Consider the following 22,591-nt stretch of genomic DNA (forward strand, 5'->3'; position numbering starts at 1 on the left):
GAAACTCACAAACACTGAATAGGAGGTGGAAAATACAGAAAGAACTGCATAGAAGTAAAGGCTAACAAAACAGAAAAAAGATTAGGATGGACCCATTTTACACCCAGGAATGAAAATCAGAACCACCACTGGATCTCACCCTGTGCAGAAATACAAAACACAAAGACAGTTCTTAGAAAAATTTCCACCAATGAGTTATAATTCAGCTATAAATCATTTTTAAGACATCAACACCACGAGAATTTGTATTAACAAGCATGATAAAGCAGTTCTGAAAATCAGCTACCACTCTGGTATTTCCCATTTTTGACTTTACCATGCCATTAAGGCATTGCATTAAATATACTTTTAACAGAAGTGTGTATTTTTTTAAACTATGTTTCCTCTAGAAAGCAGGACCTATGCTTGGAAAGGTGCTAGGAAAGGAAATAGAGTAGGGGCACATAATCACTTCTATGAAGTTTTGAGCTTTTTATGCCATTTTCCCATTCACATAGATAATTGGCAATTGTTCTTAACAAGAGACAACACTTGGCTTTATGTGCAGGACCAATCTTGGTGAGCAGTGCTGACCGGCAAATATTTCTATCCTGGACATTCATGAGTCATTCTTCAAAACAGAACCATCATTCACTGATAAAAATTTAAGAAGTAAAATCTTGATTATGCCTCTCATTCCCTTTGATTCACAGTTGTCTCATTCTTTTCTTTTGCTTCCTATTCAGAATATAAGATAACTTGTATTCCAGATATTTCAGAAATATCTGGAATATAAGTTATCTGTACCATAGAGAAAATTTAGTCACCATTGAAAAACCACGGGCACTGGCAGCAGAAGGCCTATGTTTGAACCCCAGTTCTGCCATGCCTCAACCTATGATTAAGAGCAAGTTAGTTACCCATTATAGACCTCAGTTTATTTTTCTACTACAGAGAGTTGCTATGAAAATTAAAGGAAAGACTTTAAAATAGCCTTGCAGAGTAATCTCAATAAGTGATAGTGATCAAAATTATGGTTCCCCTTGCAATGGTGTTTGAATTGTAAACTTTTTATTACTTGGAATTACTGTTAGATTAGGCAGAGAAATATTTGGTTGGGGTTGGAAAGAGGCTATGGCTATGCTGCTTAAATAGAAAGCTGAACCAAAATTTCAAGTAAAACCCATGCTAAATAATAAGAATGTCCAAGAATGGAAATTTTTGAAAGGCATGTGACAACTTGTAGGTACCAGCAATAGTCTATGGCTTGACCTCCTGCTGTGTATGCCAGTGTGCTCTTAGTCAAACACCAAGACTAGGGTTAAAAACCTAATCCCCAAAGACTCAACCATAATTTAGCTACATCTAAACTCACCAGATCCAAGTACTACATTTTTCACCATTCAAAAAAAGACAATGAATCAGGTAGGAAGAGAATGCCGAAAAATCCATGAGTCATTCTTCAAAACAGAACCATCATTCACTGATAAAAATTTAAGAAGTAAGATCTATGAAAACCATTGCATTGACCAGAGTAGAGGGTTCAGTAAATATTTAGAAGGGAACTTATCTGCCCATTGCCTTGTGTATCAGAAAGTAAGAATAAGGACATTTGAAAAGGGTCTTCCAAAACTTTTTGCTGTTTAAGAAAAATTTTTCAATACTTTGTGAACAAAAATTACAAGGTTATTTTTTTACTTAAAAAGTATCATGAATATTGGTCTTTGAGGAGGAAAAAATAGAGATGTTTAGGCTTGGCAGAAACAGCAACTTTGCCTATGGCAAATGCATAAAATTCACAATTCTACCACAGGCGAAAGTGTCAAGAGTTTTCCTTGTAGGAGCTACATTTCCAGTTGGAAATGTGAAATTTTAGCTCAGCAAGAAATATGGGTGTGTTTTGCAAAAAAAAAAAAGTTAAAATTGATTCTCTTATTTAAATTCCTGGTGAGGCCAAGCTGGGCCACAGTGGGGAAAGCAGCAGTGGAGGAGAAGATGAAGTGTCAGGAATCAGAAAAGGGAGGTAGTGGAGGATGGAAGTCTCTAGAAGCAGAGGTCCTGAAAAAGATCAGGATGGAGAGGCTGTGATGATGGATGTGGAAGCAACAGGCTTACAATTGTGCTTAAACGCTGGGATCAAAGTATCAAATATCCTCACAAAGACCCCAGGACCAGGACTTCTGTAAGTGGATTCCACTTCTGTCCTCTCCACATTCCTGCCTCTGGTATTTTCCTTTGGTGAAAATTGGGCCAGGTTTCATTACATAGTTTCAAGTAAAAAGGATTTTTGCTTTTGTATTTGGACTGAATTTTAAAATGTAATTTTTTAAAAAAACAAGATTTGGAGAAGAGAATGAAAGTAAAACATAAAGATATTTTCGCAAATATCTGATCATTTCTTCAAATAATACCAAAGCCTCTGAAATCATCAATCACTGCCCCTCCCTCCATCCCCCTGGGCTCCATCTCCTTACCTACAGAACTTTCAACCACACAAAATCAGACCTGGAAAAATTGTGTGACAGGGAATTTTAAATATAGTGTGTTAATCCCACTAAAAAAGTACAGCTATTGGAAGGGGCTGGGGCTAGTGCATGTGGAACTAAAACTTGTATCTTTATTAAATGACATGGGCCTTCCACCACCCCTGAAGCCCCTTTGTAGACAATTTTGTTCTTAACTCAGACAATATTGTCTCTTATTCTTCAGACTGAAATATAATGTGATGGCTTTTAAACATCGGAAGATTCTAAAGTTCATTCTGAAGATGTGCAACCTTCCCAGGCAACAGATCCAGGTAAGAAGCCACAACAAATATAGCTTCTCCTGTCTCTCAGAATCCAGCTACCTCTGATGCAAAAGAGGCTGAGCTCATAAAATACATTCAGTTTACTTCCATCACTCCACCCAAACTTCCTCGCCTAACAAGATAAGCAATCCCATGTGGCCCTGGATGCTACTGGCAATGAGGACACTCTAATAATTGAGAGAACACATGTGTATGATACTATCCACTTAGAGTCATTCAATCAGAAAATATTTACCAGGAAGTGGAAGCTGAAGATGACCCCATCCCATCTCACAGTCTGGTAAAGGCATTAGATCAATGCTCAATGATTTGCAGTCCTAAATATTGCAACAAACATTCATGACTCAGAATGTTCCACAACCCTATTCCACAACCTGGAGAGATGGGAGATATCAAGTGAGAGCTTAAGGATATCAAGATCTGCTGAAGTTTGTGAAGAAGAATTTTTAAAACTCCTCATGGTGGAGAATCTTGGGTTATTTTTCCATAAGAGTTCCATTAATGGGGAATAGTCGAGTTTGAGGAGATGGGAACTTTCACATTCAGGATAAGTGGCAAATAAAAAGGGAGATGCCAAGTTACCCATGATGCTTAATGACATTAAAGGAAATGCATTGTTCAAAAAGATGAGGGGGGCGCAGTGAAACTGGGTGACTAGATAGGTCTGCAGTGCAGAGGGTACTCCTATAAGGGACCTTTTTAAAGTGGAACCATGCAAAGATATCCCTGTAAATCACTAAAGGAATTGGGTAAAAGAGAGCAAGAAATGTCAGGGACAGATCTACAGAAACAGGAAATTACAGAGAACTGACAATACTTAAAGAAAAAAAAAAAAGAGTCTCCAGCAAAATGAGGTTCTTTTATATTGATTCAGCCCTCTATCCACCTAATGAGCCATCCTAAGTGTTTCTAAAGCTTTCTTGTGCTTCTACATCACCTGGAGGACCTTGTTAAAATGAAGATGCTCTTTCAGGAAGTCTGGAAAGAAGTGGGCAACTTTACCTCCATATGAGGTGGATGCTGCGACTCTGTGCGTGATATACTAAGTATCAAAGAACCTATGACTGAAGCTTCTCTGAGCAGGGAACCATTACAAATCAACAGCTGTGTCCCTGGAGGTCATATAAAGTAAGGGAGCAACCAGTCCTCTGGGGAACCTCTGCATCTGGTTCACTTTCTATCCTGTGGTTTGGGTCTCTTCTTGTGGAACTCAGAGTGTGATAGAGGTGGCACCCACCTTTTCACATGACCTCTATGCCCTGCACTTACTGGCTTTACAATCTAGGACAAATTATCCAATTTTCTGGGTTGAGTTCTCTAAAATGGTAACAGTTGCACCATCTTTAATGGGATTATTTGGAGAATCAAAACTAGGCTACGTAAGAAAAACGCATAGTAAGAAAACAAATATCATCCTTCTTTCTTCTCTTCTATATTGAGCAGTAAGTATAATTAAGATTGATAGAGCTGAAAATGGGAAAAACACTCTCACAGATTTTTTTTTTACTTTAAAGATGAGGAAACTGAAGCTCCAAGACGCCCTAGTGTAGCAATCAAGACGTTCAGTGGCTCAAGCACACCTCAATTCAGATTCTCACTCTCACCTTTACAGAAATTTCATCAAAATAGTGGTACCTACACTCATACAAGTAAAATGCCTAGCATAACTTCAGGCTTTATGAAGTTTTTGTCTGCTCTTTCCTAAATTGCCACTATAACAATTAAAAAATAATTTAAGTCATTGCATTAGTTAGGCTGTTGTAACAAAGTTCCAAAAACTGGGTGGGTTTAACAACAGAAATTGACTGCTCACAGCTATGGAAACTACAAGTCCTAAATGGAGGTGTCAGAAGGGTTGGTTCCTTCTGAGGACTGTAGGGGAAGGATCTGCTCCCTCAGGGGCCCCCTCCTTGGTTTATAGACAGCCATCCTCTCCCAGACTCTTCACATCATCTTCCTGCGGCTCCATGTCTTTGTGTCCACGTGTTTCTTTTTGATGAGGACCCCAGTCACATTAGTTTAGGGTTCACCCTAATGACATCATTTTATTTCATTGCTTTGGTAAACACCCTGCTTACAAATAAGGTCACATCCTGAGGTATTGAGAATGAAGACATCAGTGTATGAATTTTTCAGGTAGGGTGAGATGTACAACTCAACCCACGACAGTCATCAGTTCAGAAGGAGCAAAACATGTGAAATTGGAGACAAAAACCAACACAGGTCTGACAGATGAAAACTGCATGGAATAGATGATCTAAGCCATCTGAATGCCAGATGCACACAGGGAATAGAAACAGCAGATAAGCTAGAGGAATGCTGGAAGCTCATTCTCCCCAAAGGTAAAAGGAGCTAAGGCTGAAAACAAGATATTTGTTTGAGAATACATATAGGGAGAAGTTATATCCCCAGGCATCTTCCCTGTCCACAAACAGGATGTATTTGGTGGAGAAACTGAAACATACACATTCCAAACAGGGAGGCAAGAAAGAGGGGAGGTTCTGTGCTAAAATGGACAGTTTGGGTTAAAATGGTCCTACCGAATCACAAGCCCCTCAACTTGTTCCCATATCCTGCTTCAGGGATGCTGACAGACAAGCAAATTCTGTGTCAGCAAGTAATGGGTAGATTCTTCTCTGGGACAAATGAATAGCTCTTGGGAGACAATAAAGACTGACAGATGTTGACATGCAGGGGCTACCTCAAGAAAGTTCTAGATCCCTTGTCATTAGATCTTCAGTGAAAACTACACATTGTCCAGCTGCAACCACGTCTGTAGAATTTGCAACTACCTTTTTTAGTTCCTTGTTCTTCTTTAAGAACTTTTTTGTTGTAAAATAAAACATGTATACAAAATAGCATCTAAAACAATGAAATTTATCCAATTGTAGATCATGTAGTGAAACCCTATGCAGATACTATACAAGAAATAAAACAGAGCATCCCAGAAATTGCCCCTTTATGATGGCTTCCCCAGTTAACAACTCCCTCTTGCTCCTTTATGATCACAACTTTCTGTCTTCTAACATCATAGTTTAGTTTTGCCCATTTTGGACCTCACCTAAATGGCTATACATACATATGTACACACACAGACATATATGTATACAGGTATGCAAATATATATGTGCACTTATATTTTTCATTCTGAGCAATTGACCTATAAATTTGAAAGCAACTGAAATTTATTTTATTGCTATATAATATTCTTAGATGACAACATTCCAATTCACCATATCCACTCTACCATCAAGAGACTTCAACTCTGTGTTTTTTTGTTCTATGGCCTTGCTCAGCATTACATTTGTGAGATTTATTCATGTTGTTCTATGAAATGGTAGCCCATTATTTTTCACTGCTGTATTATGTTTCACTGTGAGTGCAAATCTTTATACATTCTATTAATTCGCTTCTATTTTCTATGAATCATGAAAACTGGCTCTTCAGAGACTCCTGTTTGTGTCACCATGCACATGTGCAAGCATCCTCATTGGGGTTTTACTGAAACAGAGAGGCACAGGATATGCATATTCCAACTTTATATGCAAAGTAATTTTCTTTGTACTAATTCACTATCTCCAAAGTAATCTGTTACAATTCCTATTTCTCTATATCACTGATATTGGGAATTTACAATCTTTTTAAATTTAGACTACTTTATTCTTAAATCAGATAACAACCACAATCATCAACTAAAATTTAAGGAAACCCTCTTGTAAAAAGATGAAAAGCAAGAAAATACACAGAGTGCAAAAAACACGGACAATAGACAAAGCAGATAACATTTTTTTTAATGTAGTGAACTAAGAGATGAAAAGCTATTGATCCCATACCCCCAAAAATATGCTTTAAAAAAAAATTCAACAGAGGATAAGAAAACACTTAAATTCAGTGGACAGATTAAAAAATAAAGATTTCTCTCAAAAGAGACAAAAAGAACAGAAAGACAATAGAGAAACATAAGAAAATGGGAAGGAGTTCCCAGGATACCACCACTAATTTATGTAGTTCTAAGAAGAAAACAAAACAGACGAGAGAAATTATCAAAGACCAGGTACAGGAAAAATTTCCTAGAACCAAAGAACATTAATTTCCAGATAAATGGGGCCCACCAAGACAGTGTAGCACAATGACTTGACAGGGAGCCAACTAAAACCTTACCAAGCTACATTATCACTGAATTTCAGGACATCAGGGGAGAAGATTTGCAAAGTAAATCACAGACTACATATCAAGAAAGTAGAATAAAAAATGTCAATTCTGCTCCATAAGAATAACATAGGAGTCAGAAGACAATGAAAAAAAAAACACTTAAAAACAAATAAGTGAGAGTCAGGTCATCAAGCAGAGGAAAAGATGAAACAAGAAGAACACCCAAGAAAAAGCACATGATTTCCTCTCACTGATGCACTGATTTAAAGTATGAGCATGGATGTGTGTTTAGAAATGTGCGGATATTAAGTTTTTAATAAACATTTTAGAAATATTCTGAGAATAATTACTTCCAGGTAGAGAAGATTTTCTGCCTGGCCAAGAGATGAATCATTTGTGAAGGCAGAATAAAGATAATTTCAGGGAGCATCTTGAAACTTCATCCCCTTGCACTTTCTCAGGAAGTGACATCAGGGTATACTTAACCAAAGCAAAGACAGACATTGGGTCCAGGAAACAAAGGCAAATGGAGATGCCTGGGGTGAGTCAAGAGAAAAGCTAGCCCAGGGTTAAAAGAGAAGATAGAGCACCAGATGTTTGGTCCTAAAGGGGAAAAGGTAGAAACCTGATAGATGAGCTGGTTTATTTGTTCTTTTATAAAACCTAATTCTGTGGGGTTTTGCATTTCTATTGAGAGAGACCACACGCTTCAGGAGGGGGAAAACCTGTTAAAAACAAAAGAGGAAGAGATCATGTGTGGTTTACTGTATGACTCAGCAGGAGATGACTATGTACATTCTATTAATGCACAGTTCTAGTATTGATAGAACTATTGGGATATATCCAAAGTGCTGGGGTAGAAGGGAGAGAAGGACATGGAGACCTACCAAAATAAAAGTTGGGGATAAGGTATAAAATGTCTGAATAAAAAATTAGTAGGATACTTAGATAGATGGAAATAATAACCAAAAGAAATAAGGTAAAGTGGTTGCCTCTCAGGAGTGGGATCAAGTATAAAGGGATGGGACAAGGGACTTTTATTTTTGTTATTGATACGTGACTTATAGTTCTTTGACTTCCAAAACTTTATGTATTAAGTACTCTGATAAATTTTTAATTAGAGAATTAAAACACAAATGCCTAACAGTACATTGCACATGTAAGCACCAAAAATGGCAATAATAACTAATATTTGCTGTGAACTAGACAGTTTGCTATTGTTTGAATTATCTAATTTAATCCTTTCAACAACATCTTACCATTTTACAGGTAAAAAACAGGGCCACTGAGAAGTCTTATTATTTTACCTAGGTGATAGAGCTAGTAAATAGGAGAGCCAAGACTTAACCCCCTGCACACAGAGCTAAAATACTTGCTAAGAAATAACACAACAAACTCCTCTGACACTAACTTCCAGGTTCCTTTCAATACACCTTTTTCTATAGTAAACTCACATTTCCAAGTTAGTTCCAAAACTCCAAATTAGCTCATTTTGGAATTGAAATGATATTCCATTTTCAATGGAAGCATTTTCTAGAACAGCAAAAATATAAAATATTTTGAATTTGATGACTAGAAATGTCTCCTCAGGAAATTCTCACTCATTTTTCTATACCTGGAAAGTCCTTGTCAGTTTCCGTCAATCAGAAAACTCCAGAGCTCCAATAAAGATTAACTGAACAGCTTCCCAATGCAGCACTGTTCAAGGCCCTGCTGCTAGGCTGATCTCCCCCTGGTGCCCAAGACAAAGACAGGCAGGCAGGAGCACTCAGAACGAGGGTACCAGAACTAAAAGGAGGCTTTTTCTTTTGAAGCACCCACTCACCATTTAGGAAATTAAACAGCTAATTAAACTGGCCACACAATCAAAAAAAATTTTTTGAGAAAGAATTCAGTCCTTTTAGCTATCAACATTTCAACTGAAATGATGACTCAAATAAATTTGCTAATTTATGAAGTCCAGGTTATATGGCTTTCATCAGATCTAATGTCATCCGACATGCTCTTCCCCTTACTTGTTGACTGCAGTCTAGCCACAATGGCCTCCTTGTTCTGTAAGTATGACAAAATGGTTCCTAACTCATGGCTCTCACACTTATTCTTTTTTCTATTTGGAACAAATTTCCTTCAGAACGCTCACATGGCTCATTTATCAGGGGTCAGTACAGATATACTTCTTCAGCTAAAACTTCCCTTACCCCTCTAGATCAAGTAGGCCATCTTACTCTGCACCTCTCTGTGTGAGCTTTCCATTACTGTAACAAATACCTGAGATAACCAGCTTGTAAAGTGAAAAAAATTATCTGTGGCTCACAATTTTGGAGGATTCAATCCATGACCTTGGTCTTGTTGCTTTGGTCCCGCGGCTGCACAGTATATCATGATAGGAGCACATGACAGAGGAGGCCAGATCACCTCGTGGCTGGGTGCGAAAAAGAAAGTAGGGACAGGACCCCATTATTCACTTCAAGGGTGTGCCCTCAATGACTTAAAAATCTCCCACCAGCCTCCCACCGACCCCCCTTAAGGTTTTTACCACTTCTTAATAGTACAAGGCTGCTTCAACACATGGGCCTTTGGAGAACATTACATATCCAAACTATAGCAGCCTCTACCAGTGTGCCCTACCTAATCTTCTTCTGAATACTCAGTTCTATTTAATTCAATTCTTCATTGTCTCTGTCCTCCACTAGAACATAAGGTCCATGATTTTTCCCACCTTGTTCACTGATGAGTCCCCAGGAGTTGACATAGGGTAAGAGGCGAATGAATGTCTGAGAGAGGGAGAAAAGCAGAAGAGGGGTTCTACTCTTTAGTACCCCCTAAGGTAGGTCCTCCCTAGGTTGTATCTGAGAGCTGCTGAAGGCATTGCCAGGTTCAAATTAAGCCCCTTCCATACCTGACATTACTGTGATGGGAATATTTAGAGCTGAAAAAACACCCTAGGTAGGAAAAGGAAGCCCTGGCACTCACCAGCAACAGAGAAGGAAATGAAAATGGCACTTATGATGTACAGATATTGAGCACAAAAAGATATTTTGAGAAAGAACATGTGCCATGTCTCCTAAAACAAATCCAGAGAATTTAGAAAGTAGAAAATAGTCATTAAAAACAAGAAACCATTTGGAAACTGGAATTTCAAAGTTAGCTTTTTGATGCCAGTGTCCAGGAATATAGCTGATCTCTATTTTAAGAAGAGGAACTGTCAGTGAAGTGATCCAGAATGATAATTTAATAATAGCACTTTGGATAAAAAGGCAGCTCTAAAGTCACAAATTTCTCTGAAGATTCCAAAGCTTGAATTTATGTGAGGCACCTTAAAAGGACTAAGTCCAATTTGGAAAGATCTATACTAATTCCTTCCAAAACTCAAGCAAGTTTTTCTAAGTGAAGAAATTAATTCATTTCAACCTAACCCAGATACTCCAAGGGAGATAGCAAAAAGATCCTTTAAAATTACACTACATTCTTAAATGACAGGGAAGCATTGAGATGGTTTGTTAAATGTCAGATTGAGACTCTGCATGTCCCTCACCTCCTCTGAGAGGCAGAGGATCCTCTGGCTTCTCACTGTCATTGGGAGGCTCAGCAGTGTTCCTGCCAATGCAAACAAGGCCACCCTAGGCTAAAAGCTTTATGGGGGTCATAAATCAACTGCTTTCTCTTTTAGGGCATAGAAAGTGCAGAATGAAAGGTGGAGTAATTAAAAAAGCAGAGATGCCAGTATCAGTTAAATTATTCCTCCAAAGTTAAGCTTAATAAATTTCCATTCTCCCTTCCATATCCATTTTTAAACTGAACATGTCAGCCTCTGGTGAAACCACCAAATACAGTAGCACTGAAGGGTCCCTGTTAGGGCTAAATTGACTTAATTTTAATTACACCTTGGGTCAGTGATACATTCCTTGACACCAGTAGGTTTTCTACCCTCCTATGGATATTTTATTAAGGGGAGTGGTTTTCAAAGTGTGGTTTTCTGCATCACCAGGAAGCTAATCAGAAATACAAGCTTGCAGGCATGGCCACCCCAGACTTATAGAATGCAAAATTCCAAAAGTAGAAGCAAGCATTGAGTGATTTATCAAGTCCTCCAGGTACTTCGTTGGATGGGCCCTATATTTGGAAATAATTTGCGTTAGGATAATTCTAGCCATTCTCACAAATCGACCCCAAATTCTCAATGACATAACATAATGAACAATTATTTCTCATAGTAGATCCGTGTGAATGCCTTGGTGATCGGGGAGCCAGTCAGCTTTCATCTTGAGTCTTCATCCCACTGTCGTGTCCCAGTTTGCTGCATTTTTGTGATGGATGGGGAAAAGAGAGTAGTCTTATCCTTTTCCTTGGCTCAAAAGAAGTACACATCACTACCCACCTTTCATTGGTGAGAACTAATTATTGGGCCACACATTGATACAAAAGAAACCAGAAAAAATCTTTTCTATGTCTGAGTGCATGCCTCCTGGCCACAATTCCACAAAATAGAGGAAGAAACACAAGCCTGACACAAGTATGCAACAGAATCTCACAAACAGTGATGTGGCCAGGGCAGGAGGACCCTGTAACTCCTACCCCAGAGTATATTCTCCAAAAATGACACATTTTCATAATTTTAAGGTATGGAGGTCATTGTTACTTATATAAGGATAAAAGAGATTTTAAACCACAATTTCTCAATATACATACCTATTCCTGGTGAATTGAGTTAAAAATCAGATTCTATTTATAGATCTAGGATGGAACCTTAGATTCTGCATTTCCAAACATCTTTTGGGTGATTTCAGTGGGCTGGTCCATGGGCATTGAAAGCACAAATTTAGAGAAGGCAACTTGAAAATGAGGGTTAGTCTGTTTAATATGTGATTGTCATACACAAAAAGCTAATGTCCCTGTAAGGGTCTCCATGCACTGACATATGTGATTGAGTCCGTTACCTTCCCTCTAGTCCCTCACTTCTCCAATCTCTTTCCCTTCTCTCCCCACCTCACGCATTCCACTCCAGTTGCAATGGCCTTACTACTATATACGCACATGGAAGATACATTGCTGCACCCAGAAGCTTTGTTCTAATGTTTCCTCTGCTCAGAGTGCTGTTCCCCAAGACAGACACATGGCATTTCCCCCACTTTCTCCAAGTCTTTGCTCAAATGTCACCTTCTGAAAGAGACCTACCTTAATCACCAGTTATAAAATGCAACCCACCCCCTTTCCCCAGTATACTCTCTATCCTCTTTTTCCTGGTCAACATTTTATCACATTCTCATTATAATACATCCTTAGTGCCTAAAGCAATACCTGCTGCTTATTGATGCTCAACACAGTTTTTGAATGAGTAAATCAGTGGTCAAGTTATAAGATCAATCTAAAAAGTCACACCTTTTCTAAGTCCTCTGTTCTCTTAATGTTGAGTCCCAACTTGGGAAGAAATGAAAAGAAAGGGAAGAGGTTAAAAAGGGATGAAGGCTCTGGTGCTTGAGTTGAAAATATACCATGGAAGACCAAATTCCTGGACTTGGAGCTGATGTCTTTGGAACTCCTATTTTCTTACTTGAGCCCAAACTTAGTATTCCTGGGTTCCTGCAACAAAATACCACCGACTGGAAAGTTCTAAAAGCCAACATTTATTTTTCACACTTTTAGAGGCTGGAAAGTACATGATCTAGGTGCCAGCAGATTCAGTGTCCAGTGATGACTGGCTCCCAGGTTTGCAGATGGCCTCATGTGGTGGAGGGCAGACAGCAATCAAGTTCTCCATGCTGGGTCTTAGAGGAGCACAAATCCCATCTAGGAAAGCCCCACCCTCATGGTCCAATTACATCCCAAAGGCCCCAAATGCATTACATTGGAGATGAGGGCTTCCACCTAAAAATTTTGACATGACACAAATACTCAGTCCATAACAAGCCTCCTCAATGTGAAATAACAGACTCTCCTTCCCTTAGCCCAGTCCAAAAAAGAAAAAGAAAAAAAAGATGGTTGAGGACCCTCTTGAGAATGTCTGCCCAGGAATTCCTGAATTCAGTAGACCCTAAGTTTCGCCTCTAGATAGCATTGGGACCACACCTACCTACACGTTAGCCACCCAGAGGCCTGCCTAGAAAACAAGGTACAAACACAAAGACCTGGCTGGGAGGTCAGGCTAGTAAAAAAGGACAAAATCCATAAGATGCCAGGCATCAAGAGGGAAAGCTTTAAGAGCTGCTAAGACAACACATTCCTTGATCAAAGCCCATGTCATCTAAAAGCAAGAGTCTATCAAATAGGGGCTAGAGAAAGAGTTATATAAGATCTCAAAGTATATCCAGAAGCAAACATATGGATAGTTTTAAAGTCCAGACAACTGCAGGACTGTTTATCTCCTAAAGTAGCAGCTGCAATGTTATAGTCCCTTACACACATGCATCCAACCAGCAGTACTTCATGGGAATATAATTATATATTTATAAAAGCTGATTTCAAAGGCCATGTTTTTGCCCATAAAGGGGCAAGTGTAATGATCCCTCCATGTTCTGGGAGCTTTCGTTGATAAATCCTTGATCTTCCCGACTACCACTGCTGCCAATCTAGAATACATGTGGTCACCACTGAGGTTTTGAGATTTGTGGGCATATTAGTCTCCTAGAATTGCCATAACGAAACACCACAGACCAAGGGATGTAAACAACAGAAACTTATTTTCTCACAATCTGGAAGCTAGAAGTCTATAATGAAGGTGCTGACAGGACTGATTTCCGGGGAGACTTCTTGGTTTGTAGATGACTACCTTCTCACTGTATCTTCACGTGGCATTTTTTTTCATGTATACCCATAGAGGAAAAGAGAGAGGTCACTTTTCTTATAAGGACATTACTCCTATTGGATTAAGGCCTTACTTTTATAACCTTACTTTATGGGCCCTGTCTCTAAATATAGTCACATTGGAAGGCAGGGCTTCACATAGGAATTTTGGAGCAACACATTTCAGTTCAAAACAGTGAGGTGTGGTATACATATGTACACATATGGGTAGGTGTGTTTGTATGTATACACATATATAAATATATTCTTTGGTCCTTGAAATCCTGTGTGAATTTTTAATTGTTCTGACTTATTATACACACACAAAAAAATGACAGTTTAGCATCTTATAAGAACCCCACTGCCATGTTCTCTAATTGTGCTTATTGATGAATTTGGTGACACTGCCACAGAGAGACAGTGACAACTTGGTAGGAGTCTGAAAAGATGAAATCTCCTCACACTTTGAAAATATGTGCATTTGTTGTTTTCCCTCCAGCTAAATGTTTCCTGCAAATAGAACTTCATTTATAATTCCATTGTAAAACTTTCTATGCATTAGGGAAATACATTAAACTGAAAGTATTTGTGATCTTATCCCTCTCCTCTTTAATGGATAGAGAGATTCATTTAGTGATAGATGTAGAGAATAAACAAAGAAGCCATGAAAGTTATATTGTTCTATTTAATAAATGATAATATAATACCAGGATGAGAGGGAGGTGGGGGTTATAAAATGGAGGAGGGGCATAAAAAAGGGGTAGTAAGAGGGACAAAGGAATAAATGTTTGCATCTCCACCAACCCCTCGTCATATTCATATAGAAAAGCCTTAATTTCCCATGTAATGGTACTTGGAGGGGCTCTTTAGAAGGTAATTAAGATTTGATGAGGACAGGAGGTTGGGGCCCCCATGATGGAATTAATTCCCTCACCAGAACCTGAATCTTCATTTTATACCTTCTGGCCTCTAGAACTGTGAGAAATAAGTATGAAGTAGGTTAGTGAGCACTTTACAGGTGTCCATCTGCTCATTCATCCACTCAAAGAAAATATTTTGAGTAAGGCTTCATGGCAACTTAATAATATGTTATCATACCTAGTCTTCACAACAGCCCTACAAGGAATTATTTCCTCTCTATTGAAGAAAATCTGGGAAAAAATTATTCACAATTAGTAAGGAGCTTAGCTGGTTCTGAACCACTACATAAAAGTGAATGTGTCAACATTTTCCAACTCTTGTCTTTGAAATCCCATTCCTCTGCCAGCTTGCACTGTGATGCACTGTCAAGGGGTAGCTGGAAGAGAGACACTGACCTGGCTGAGCTGCTGCCAGAATACAACACATTCAGTGAGGAGAGACTGCTGTCCCCCTTCAGCGATGGCTCCACACTCCAGAATCCTGCCACATTAATACAGAACCAGGTGATACCAAATCCCGATTTCACTCATTTTCCTTCTCCAATTCCCTAGATTAAATCCAGAGGTGGGAATAAATCTAAGCAATAAACTCAAATAATAATAGATCAGAGAATATCTATTCTAAATCTTCAAGTAGAAGAGAGGAACAAAACCCACAGGAGGGGCAAGTAGGTTGAAGAGTAAAAAATTCACAAAGATGAATGTTTCATTCTTCCTCCATTTCCTTTTATTGTCCCCAAGCAAGTTTTAACCCTTGATTAGTATATCTGAAAACCCCACTAAAAATTATCTAGTAAGCAAACCAAAAATAAATGGAGACTTACAAGGAAAGGCAGGAAAATAGCAGCATTTTTCTGCAGGTGATTCATTTTTAATAAAGTTGACTTTAGTAATTTGAGTAACAGAAAGAAGATTAAGATTATTTTTTTCTTTGGGTTTCCACTAATACGCAAGTCCTTTCAGATATTTAACCAAGGTAATTGTCATGTCCTCACATTTTTTACCTCCCCAAACAGAAGACCTCTTCCCCTGAAGGCCATTTTCTGTCTCAGCTCATAGATTAACTTCCTACCACCTCCATCAAAAGGGAAAAGCCACAATGTGCCCATGTGTTCAAAGTCTCTTGTGAATGGAATATTTGAGTACTCCTCTAGAATGAAGCCCCACATGATGTATTTGGAGATGAGGCCTTTGGGAGGTAATGAAGTCAGGGGGTGAGGTCCTGGTCTATTAGGATTAGTGCCCCTATAAGAAGAGATATCAGAAAAGTTTGCTTGATAGCTCTTTCTCATATTCTTTCTTCTCTCTCTCTCTCTCTCTCTCTCTCTCTCTCTCTCTCTCTCTCTCTTTCTCTCTCTTTCTCTTTCTCTCTCCTCTCTATCCCCATTCCCCTCCTTCTTCTATGTGAGCAGGAAGAAAGTCCTCACCGTATTGGTGTCATGATCTCACATCCAGAACAATGAGAAAATGAATTTTTGTTGTTTAAACATCCAGTCTATGGTATTTTGTTATGCCATCCCAAGGGACTAAGACAAAGCCTCTACACAATTCTTTTAATTAATTTTTTTATTTATATGTGACAGTGGAATGCATTGCAATTCTTATTACACATATAGAGCACAATTTTTCATATCTTTGGTTGTATACAAAGTATATTCATACCAATTCGTGTCTTCATACATGTACTTTCAATAATAATGTCCATCACATTCCACCATCATTTCTAACCCCATGACCCCTCCCTTCCCCTTCCACCCCTCTTCTCTATCTAGAGTTTGTCTCTTCCTCCCATGCTCCCACTCCCTATCCCACTATGAATCAGCCTCTTTATCAGAGAAAACATTCGACATTTGGTTTTGGGAGATTGGCTAACTTCACTTAGCATTATCTTCTCTAATTCCATCCATTTACCTGCAAATAACATGATTTCATTCTCTTTTATTGATGAGTAATATTCCATTGTGTATATATGCCATATTTTTTTTATCCATTCATCTATTGAAGGTCATCTAGGTTGGTTCCACAGTGTAAGTATTGTGAATTGTGCTGCTATAAACATTGATGTGTCTGTGTCCCTGTAGTGTGCTGTTTTTAAGTCCATTGGGTATAGACAAGGAGAGGGATAGCTGGGTCAAATGGTGGTTCCATTCCCAATTTTCCAAGAAATCTACATACTGCTTTCCATATTGGCTGCACCAATTTGCAGTCCCACCAGCAGTGTATGAGTGTGTCTTTTTCCCCACATCCTTGCCAACACTTATTGTTGTCTTCATAATAGCTGCCATTCTGACTGGAGTGAGATGAAAATCTTACCCTGCGTCTAATAGAAGAAAAAATAGGCCTTAATCTCAATTGTGTGGGATTAAGCCCCAATTTCCTTAATAAGTATCCTGTAGTGCAAGAATTAAAATCAAGAATCAATAAGTGGGATGGACTCAAACTAAAATGTTTCTTCTCAGCAAAAGAAACAATCTCTGAGGTGAATAGAGAGCCTACATCTTGGGAGAAAATCTTTACCCCTTACACATCAGATAGAGCACTAATCTTGAGCTCCAAAAGCTAAACACCAAAAAACCAAATAACCCAATCAATAAATGGGCCAAGAACCTGAACAGACACTTCTCAGAAGATGATATACAATCAATCAACTAATATATGAAAAAATGTTCATCATCACTAGCAATTATAGAAATGCATATCTAGACAATGTTTTTACTATGTTATCAGTTTCTATTAACTGCCTACTCAGTTCAAGTTACTAGATAATGTACTATGAGCACCAACATTAATCATGTATACATTTCATAGAGGCCCAAAATGAGTGGATAAAGAATAATTCTGTTCCTATCTTAAATAAATTAATTGAAATGGTCCATGAAAAATGCTTAGCACTATAATGAGTTCATAGCATGTTTCAAAAGCATTGTTTATTAGAAGGAGAGTAAGGAAAGGGGGCTCTTTTTGAAGGGTGGCATATCATTCAGGCTTCTTTACTACAAACAATAGATACTAAGTCTAGTTTAATACAAAGAGGAACTTACTAACAGATACTAAATAATTCTCAGAATCTCAGAATGGGCCAGGCTTAGAGGTATAAAACAAAAAGCAATGTCCCCAGTCACAACTTAGGATTGGTCTGCTGAGACCCATGGCACCACCTCCACTGGGCAGTTAGCATAACCTCATCTCACTCCCAGTAATGTGCTGGAATGCCTACCATTACTATTTCTGTAGATAGCATCTAACTGTCAACACCTCCACAGGAATACATCTCACAGTGCCTGCTTCTTTGTTCCCCTATTTTCCAATTCGAAGTCCAGTACACTTGAATTTGTCCCCTGCTTGAATTTGTCTAGCTGCCAAGAGTGGAAGGAAAATAGAATCTGAATCTCATCAAATCTGAAAATGTAAAGAATCTCTTGAGTTTCAGAAGAGTCATCAAATATGCTGGAAAACCAGAGAGAAGAAAAAGTGCACACTGAGGTGGTCAGGGAAATGCTCTAGGAGAAAGAACAGTCAGCCTGATCCTCAGATAATGGTGAGTTCTAGGAATCCCAGGCCATATCACATGCAAATGTACAGTCACTGGTGCAGGAATGCCCTGAGAATCCCCAAGGTATAGGGGAAAAAAAAAAAAAAGCCCAGTAGTGGGGTGTGTTGAGTAGAGGGGAAAGTGAGAGAAAATGCAGTCGCAAAAGTAGGTACAGGCAAGACTGTGTCAAGCCTTGTTCCCTGTTCTAGAATGAATAGTGTCCCGCCCCCCTTTCATATGTTGGATCCTTGTCCCCAGCATGACTGTACTTGAAGATAGGACCTGTTATGGTTTAGATTTGGTATCCCCCAAAAGCTCACATGTGAGACAATGCAAGACGGTTTGGAGGAGAAATAATTGGGATATAGCCTTAATCTAATCAGTGGGTCAACCCTGATGGGATTAATTGGGTGGTGACTAGAGGCAGGTGGGGTATGGCTAAAGGAAGTGGTTCATTGGGAGCATGGTTATGGGGTATATATTTTGTATCTGGAGAATGGAGTCTTTGTGGACTGCCTGATCGTTGTGTGGGCTGCTTCCCTTTGCCACACTCTCTGGCCATGATGTCCTGCCTCACCTTGAGACCCAAGGAATGGAGCCAGCCACTTATGGACTGAGACCTCTGAAACTGTGAGCCCCTAAATAAACCTTTCCTCCTCTGTAGTTGTTCTGATCAGGTCTTTCAGTCCCAGCAATGAAAAAAAAAAAAAAACTGACTTAAACAAGACCTCAGGAGTCAAAGCTAAATGAGGTGTTAAGGGCAGGGTTCTAGTACAATCCTATTGTACTACCATTGTACTACCATTGAAATAGCAATGGTAGGCATTCCAGCACATTATTGGGAGTGAGATGAGATTATAAGAAGTGACTTTATAAGAAGCACACAAGATCTCTCCTCTCCGTCTCTCTCCCTAGGACTGTCTGTCTGTCTGTCTCTCTTTTTCTACTCATCAAGGAAAGGCCACATAAATATACAGAGAAGGCAACCATCTATAAGCCAGAAAAAGTTCTTATAAGAGATTATCCCTGCCAGACCTTGATCTTGGACATCTAATCTGAAAAACTGTGAGAAATAAATTTCTGTTGTTTAAACCATAGTACAGTACTTTGTTACCAGTGACCAAGCAGGCTAATACATAGGCCACGGTAAGAAATTTAATCCATATGTATTAGATACCTCAGAGGTGATAAACAGAGGAACTGTGTGAACTTTCTGGTGTTTTAAAAAGATCATTCAATGAAATTTGAGGATGCAGAATAGAAAAACATGAAAATGAGAAACTGAATGGGAAACTAAAAGCCTTGTAGAATAAAATAATGGCCATGAACATTTAATAGACATTCAAGGAAGAAAGAAAAAAGATAATAGAACAAAGACAATATTTAAGAAGGGGATTGATGAAATTTTTCCAAAATGAAAGTCAGGAATGAATTAGTAGATTTAAGAAATTCTCTAATTTCTAAGAAGCATAAATAATGAACTCACACAATGACATTGGAAATAACTGCAGAATCTTGAGTGAAAAGGTGAAATCTTTAATGCATTCAGAGAGAAAATAGATCACCTGGAAAGTAAATTAAAAGCAACTTTTTCAAAATAGCAGGGAAAAAAGTAATAATATTTTCAAATTTCTGAAGGAAGTGGTTATCAACTTATAATTCTATGTGCATGCAGATCATCATTTGAGGCTGAAAATGAGGTAGTTGCCTTCAAATAAAGGAGAAATTCAGGAAATACTTACCACTCACATGTTCTCTCTAGAAGAAAATTAAGAATGCACTATACAAAGAATGAAATTGAAAACAAATCAAAATGGATAGGATATAAAGAAGAATGAGTAAATAGGTTAAAAAATATAAACAGATATTAATTGACAGTAATTAAGTAACTAGAATTGGCAATTTTTTAAAATTCTGAAATATTTTATTTATTTATTTAATTATTGGTGTTATTTGTAAAATACATGACAATTTTTAACATGCTTATCTCAAAATCATACTAAGGAAACAAAAAAACTTAATGGATGTTATACAACCCTACATGACCAAAATTTTTACATGAAAATAAAATTTTAATCATATTAATCTTGTTTCAGGCCACAAAAGTAGGGTTAACAAAATCAAGAATAGTCTCCTAAAGTCCACAATCACTGACTAGTTTTAATGAAATCAGAAAGCAAGATCAAAATAGAGCAAAAGTATTTAGCAAGTTCAAATAAATGTTTATAAATGTGTATCATAATGAAGAATGTAAAATGTTTAGGAGTGTTATAAATTATAATGAAAACAATATAAAAATCTGTGGCCTGTGGATAAAGCATTCAAGAGAAATTTATACCCTCAAATGCATACGTGAGAGAAAAACCAGACAGAATTAATGAGCCAAGCATTCTTTCTACTCAAGGATCTAGGGTAAAAAAAAATATATCAAAATAAAGTAAGAGAGAGGAAATGATAATAAAGATAATAACAGAAAGAAACAAAGTTCCAAATGAAAAATTACCTGTTATCATGAATAGGCAAATAAACTAAATATATTTCTGAAAATACTAAACATACTTCTGAAAATATTGATCCAGCCACCAAAAGTCACAATTAGACAATGATCACAATTTTGAATATTCTAATAATTTTATATCAAAAAGTAAAACTAAATAAAACAATTTCCTTGAAAAAATATGAAAAAGGTAAAAACTGAAGAAACAATCAAAAACTTGAGTATATCTCAAAGAAATTAAATTAGTTAAAAAATCTACCTGTCCTAAAAATACTTAGTCCATACTTAATACTTAATTTTATAGGTGTAACCCAAAGCAGTCTACTACCACATTCAGGAATATTCTCTTTAAAATTATGAAAAAAGACAAAAATGTCCCTGATCACCTCTCTTACTTGGCATCTAACTGGAGAACCCAACCAAGAGAATAAGTCAATACAATGTGTCACAGTCACTTAAAAAGATATTCTGGCAGTTTCTTACAAAGCTAAACATAATCTCACCACATGATCTAGCAATCATACTTCTGAACATTTATCTGCACATGAATGTTTTGCTCATGATTCTCAAAACTAGGAAGCAACCAAAATGTTCAAGAAAAGAGAATTGATAAATTGTGAAATATCCATACAAATAGAATATTTCCCAGTAATCAATGAGTTGCCAAATCCTTAAATGAATATATCTAAGTAGGAAAAGTCAGTCTGAAAAGGGTATTACATGATTATAATTGCACAGCATAATGAAAATGGCAAAAAGAAACCCCAGATATGGCAAACAGATCGCTGGTTTCAGTTGTTGAGGGAAGAGGGTAGATTAATTAAGTAATTTTTTAGTATGGTAAGACTATATGATATTTTAACAGAAGATAAATGACATTATACATTAACTGATACCCAAAGAATTTTCTACATGAAAGAATGAACCTTAGTACATGCAAATATTAAAAACTAATTTAGGCTGGGCTCGGTGGCACACACCAGTAATCCCAGTAGCTCGAGAGGCTGAGGTAGGAGGATCTCGAGTTCAAAGCCGGCCTCAGCAAAAGCAAGGTGCTAAGCAACTCAATGAGACCCTGTCTGTATCAAATACAAAATAGGACTGGGGATGTGGCTAGTGGTGGAGTACCCCTGAGTTCAATCCCAGGTAATCCCCAAATAATCCCAGGTAATCTCCCCAAAAAGTAATAATAAATTGGGTCAGAAATCATGTGATGGAATGTATGATATGACAAAACAATCTAAATGATTAGAAATGTGTGAAACCATTTCACTGAAAGAAGTACCAGGCAAGCAAATAGGTTCCAACCCAAATAAATTTGGAAAGAGGTGGAATCTGTAAGACTGAACTAAAAAAGAACTGCACAGAAGTATGTACTCTAACAAAGTTATTTACCAAAAAGGTACATATTAATAATCCCAAAGTCACTACTCATATATAATGAAATTGAACAATTAAGGAAAGAGAGTGGAACAAATCTGACATAACTTTCCTACGTACATATATGAATGCTCCACAGTGAATCTCAACATCCTGTCCATCCGCAAGAATAGGGTCCTAATTAGAATAAGATATATCCCATGCTTGTATAATTATATCAAAATGGACTCTAATGTTATATGTAACTAAAAAGAACCAATAAAAAGAGCAATAAGCATTAGACTATCAAAAATGATAGTATTAAAGAACTAGAAAGCTAAAGAACTAAAAAGCTAAAAATCTGTCCTAACTGTAAATCACTCAAGATGTCTCTTCACAGTCCAATGTGAACCGAGTTAGATTGCCATCCAAACTCTGCTGAAAATATAGTTTACTGATTTTGTATTAAAAAGCTACTGTTGGAGTAGTAGGTTACAAATAAGCAATGGAAGAGGTTACAATGATCCATGTGATAACTGATTAGAGTTGGAGGTATCAGTATG

The sequence above is a fragment of the Urocitellus parryii genome, chromosome 6, assembly GCF_045843805.1.
Source record: "Urocitellus parryii isolate mUroPar1 chromosome 6, mUroPar1.hap1, whole genome shotgun sequence".
Lineage (NCBI taxonomy): Eukaryota > Metazoa > Chordata > Mammalia > Rodentia > Sciuridae > Urocitellus > Urocitellus parryii.